Raw genomic sequence first — 5,333 nt, forward strand, 5'->3', positions numbered from 1 at the left:
CAGAAAAAGATTTTGTAAAAGCTTTGGTAGGTAGATACGTAATTTAACAGAGACATAGTACATTAAAACAAAATAAACATTGCCCTTTACGAACATAGGTAGCTATAGGTAGAAAGATATAAATATATATGTATATTTTTAATGTAAATAATCTATAATTCTTGTTATTGAAAATCAATGACAAGCCGAGATACTTTGCGAGAAATTAATGCGATTAAAAATTATCTATTATGATATTTTTTTTGAAAGGACATCACTAAAAGCAATCCGTGACCTTCAAGTGACCTACTGAGATTCAAAACAAAAACTAGCCAAACGGGAATTAACGACCGTAACCAAAGATGCAAAGCGTCACGTTGATCCTTGTAACCGGATATAGTTTAACAAAATCGGTCACAATAACCGGCAGCGCTAAACGAAGACACTATATCCGAGTTTTAAGACGACATTTTCTTTCAAAACAAAACTCCGTAGTGTAGGTACGGCGTAATAACCATTCGGTAAATATAAGCAGAGTATTATATGTAGATTAAACTATTTAATAACCCATTATATAATATAACATATAATATTTAATAACCCGAATTATCTGTTGTCCTCGAAACGGCCTGATCTCGTCCAGACTATAGAACGTCCTAAAAATTTTTTTCCTGCATATAGCGTGAATCTTTGATGAGTTTGGAAATTGTGTAGTGATAGTTTAAAAATTTCATTCATGATTCTAAATCCATATAATATATATACACGACAGTATGGTCGTGTATATGTCTTGCATATATATAGATATATATATATATATATATATATATATATATATATATATATATTAAAGGTTATTTAATAAGGTAAGTTTAGACGAATGTACTTGTGATGTTTCCCAAAATTATATTTTAACAAATCTACGGATCGGATCCCAATGTATTATTATATTTCTATCCTTATCATAGCATGCGACTTCCTCAAGGTCCAATATTAGACTTCTGCTTTGTAATAATTATAGTGAAACTTGGTTCAGTGGGAACTAGATGAGGCAGAAACCTTAGGTACAGCTGGAACAACATTTATACTTATCCATACAACAGTATGTTAATAAGAGAGAGCTAAATATAGTTAAGAACAATATCAAGTAACGTAAACATATGTTGTGTGTAAGTTTAACTAGATGGCAGCACTGAACATTTTTAGTCCGATCTCAGGACATATCGTCTATGCTTCTGTATGCATGACCCTTCTTCAGGAATAAAGTGTTCAAATTAATGAATTTGGGTGTGATAATTAATTACGGACACATTAAAACCGTGCTCACAAGCAGACGGGATGAAAATGCGTGGTTGTATTAAAATAATTAAAAAAAATAGTTTTGTTTGTGGAAATTACTCTGAGTAGGCAATAGATTAAAAATAACTAAAATAAATTAATAAAAATTAGAAACAAACTTAACAACGGCCTTAAAATATAACTGTCGGCGCAATTCTTATTTGAATAACTAATGATTGTGGGTAGTTGAAATTATCAGCCGTCACCCCCATAACCACCTGCGTTGGTATAAATAGAGGCGGGAACACAGGTTATGACGGGTCTCGCTTGAGCCGTTGCAGGGATCGGACCTCTTCGAAGTAAGGGGTTCGTCAAACCGTCTACGAGGTTACTTTCAAGAATCTAAGATCCTAACGATCTTCAAGAATAGTCTTTGATGACGTCAGTTATGCGTACGTCAATCTTTTAATACCTTATTATTTATAAAAATAATGAAATGACTTAATTTTAATCAGTTTCCCTAAAAAAGAAATTAACATAAAAAATACAATTAACGGACAAATTACGTAAAAAGAAACAGGTTTTTGTTGAAAAAAAGCCCACAAACATGTTATATATAATAACTAATTTAACCTTAACGAGTAAAAATACTAATGTTACGCAAACTTGAATTTTTATAAATATTTGTATTTAAAATATTTTTTTCTGCCTGCATTTCTATTATTGTCTTTCAAATTGTCCTAACCTTAATGAGATTACATTTTAGTAACTGGTGGCTGTGTGTGATCATAGACGATCTAGACGGACTTATGCCTCGTATAAGTCAACTTCAAGATAATTTGATATGTCACGAATTTTCTCTTAAAATATTCCGCCGAAATTCCTGTCAGAAAATTTTTTTAGCTTGTATGATGATTTAGGTATGAGTCGTAATTCTTCCTCTCGTTGAATCAGTAACTACGATCACGTTTTCCAGGTGTAACTGCAAGATAGGTGAATAGGTTTGAGCGCCCGCAGAATATCAATATGAGGTCTTCATTAGATTCACACAATTTTTCCAGGTGTCTCTTATTTCATAAAACACAGCTGTCTGGCAATCCTCTTTAACATGAACAGTCCCATTCTTTGCGTGCTGCTCTTCATCAGAAACAGCAGTTTAAGTATCTGAAGGTCACTCATGACTGTTCTCGATCTTTCAGACGCGTACCTCCTAAACTTCCTGTCTATTTCACATCTTTTTAACCTAACTCCTACTCAAGCCTGTCTTCTATCATTTGAGCATTTTCTTTCCATCAAGCGTAACCATTAGCATTTTAAAACAGCCAAGTTCAAACTCACTTCCTGCTAAGTCAAATGTATTGCAAATATTCGTCCTTCTGTATATTCACTATGAGTCATTATAGTATATGCTGTTGTAAATTTTTTTTTTTCTCTTTATTTTCATGTTGTCTTGAAGAGATCGCTTTTCATTGAGACCTTTGGTCCTTTATGCCCAAATTTTTGTGGTGTCCTTGGTTAATTTTGATATAATACAATAAAGAGTTTTGTTAACTTAACCTCGTTTTTGGTACGTCTTTGGTATATAAGAAAAAAGGATCGGTTAGACGAAACGGCCGCCAAAACATTAGCAAGGTCTCAGATTAAGGCCGTCTTTAATATACGATTTACTTTTAGATCTAAAATGTAATGAAAATAGATAATATATGATATTAAATATACTTCACAAAAGAAAAATTTCTATGTAGGTTGAATATATATAATTTAAACTGAAAATACAAAGAAAATACATTTTAAGTTAACTAATATATCTCTATAGATCTTTATAATAATATAATGGGCAGAATAGTATGAAAACCGGTGCGCCCTCTGTCAGCTTCCAATGTCAATGTCAATATCATTTCATTATATAAATATATATTATAAAACAAAGTCCCCTTCCGCTTCTTTCTGTCTGTCTGTATGTTCGCGATAAACGGAAAAACTACGGCATCGATTATCAAACAGTTATCGCCACTCGATAGCGTGACTCTCGAGGAAGGTTTTAGAATATAATTTGTAAAATTTCTGTATTTACTTGTGTGTACATTAACGATATTTGCTGAAGATGTCGGGAAAACATGAGCCGTCTGAGAGCTTTTAAAGAAAACGCTGCCTAAAGTCTTTGAGATATAACAAAATAATATATGGTGGGATTGTGTATCTTGTATAGGTCTATAGAAAAGTCCGCCGTGGCATATGTCTATACCTTAAGGATAACATACTATATCCATTTTACAACTCCTAAAAATTGGCATTCCTAAAGCGTTTATCGGAAAGCTATTTCCATAAATACGGTATCAAGCCTTATCAAAATAAATTACTTCGTGTCCAAGCCTACATCGGTATCTGTAAATTAGTTTTTAAATCATTTAAATCGGGCGCACCATTTGAAAGTTATCATAATATAAGTTTAAAAATCCCAAAATTAAATAGGCTATTTTATATTTTTTGTAAAGAGCTCGTGCGGAGCCGGGGCTGGTAACTATAAATAAATATATAGATGTTAGTTCTATCAAGAAAGCTGTTACATTATGCGAGAATATTATCAGTTTTAGAGGAGGAAATTATGATGAAAATTGGTATTTTGTTTTCAAACATATTGCTCTACCCTACCCCAAATCTCTGTTCACGCCCCTGTTATATATATATATATATATATATATATATATATATATATATATAATTTCCTTTATAATTATTTAAACAAACTATCCGCTTTCATAACTTTAATGCGTGTTTGTTACTGTCACTAAATATTCAATATTTCACTTCAACGTTATATCGTAAATCCTTGTTAGCGCCTTAATACGAGTTCGTATCATCAGATCAAACAGTAAGTTTTACGTTTTTGATTAATTACCATAAAATATTGATCTATAATCACGAATACCAATTGACACTAAGTAATAGTTTGACGTTAGGAGATGGTAGTAAGGATGGTGGTCATATTATTTTAGTTAGAAACTATTACGAAGTTGCTTAAAACTAGTTAGTCTACGGCCTTTTGTCTTTGGATTAATTTAAGTGCTTGAGAAAAGAGTATTCCAATGATATCATTATATCATTATTTGAACCGGTTTAATTCTACTATTGTTAATAGTGAGGTATTTATTCACCATTAATAGTGACAACATCCGAACTTACTTCCCTTTATTGTTCGGTCATATAGCTGTAACCGCGACTTCGCTCGCTCTGAATATTAACTTTCTTATCATCCCCACTAATATTATAAAACGCGAAGGTAATTGTGCCTGTCTGTTACGTTTTCACGCTTAGATCGCTAAACCGATTTTGATTAATTTTGATATAGAGGCTATTACGGGCTATCCTTATCCCGATCCCGAAACTACAAGGGTGGGACCAAGAAGTACAGTTCGGATTTAGTGGCCGTAGTGGCAGAGAATAAGGCTGATGTTGACGCGCACGGAGTCGCAGGCAATAGCTAGTATAAGTTATAAATAGCAGCCTTATAGCTCGAACACGGGCTGGCTCGACCAGGGAAGTACCACCCTCACACAGAAGATCGGCCTGAAGTAGTCTTTAATGGCTGCGTTTCCTCTGATGAGTGAGAGAGACGGCTGCTCTCCCTTTCGCCACCCTTTCCTCTCCCTCTCACACAATCAAGGTCGGCAACGCATCTGCAGCATCCCTTATATTGCGTTGTCCATGGGCGACGGTTACTACCTTCCATCAAGTAGACCGTCTACTCGTTTTTCGCCTTTTATATACAAATATAAAAAAATATGTGCATATAAATATGTATTAAGTGAAGTCTTTATTATGAACAGATAGATCAAATCTATTTGCAATGTCTAGCGTTATTTATTGTTATATTTTGTTATGACATTAGTTTAATATATATATATAGTAATGTTATCGGTAATCCAAACGACCTGTTTAATATTGATATACAAACTGCTTTTTTATTAATTGTAATAAAGTTTAAAAGAAATGGCGGCCAAAATTACGAACTACTATGAGAAAAAAAAGCAATAAAAGTAATTTGCATCTGTACGAATGTATATATATATATTTTT

Source organism: Danaus plexippus, chromosome 30 (assembly GCF_018135715.1).
Source record: "Danaus plexippus chromosome 30, MEX_DaPlex, whole genome shotgun sequence".
In the NCBI taxonomy this organism is placed as follows: domain Eukaryota; kingdom Metazoa; phylum Arthropoda; class Insecta; order Lepidoptera; family Nymphalidae; genus Danaus; species Danaus plexippus.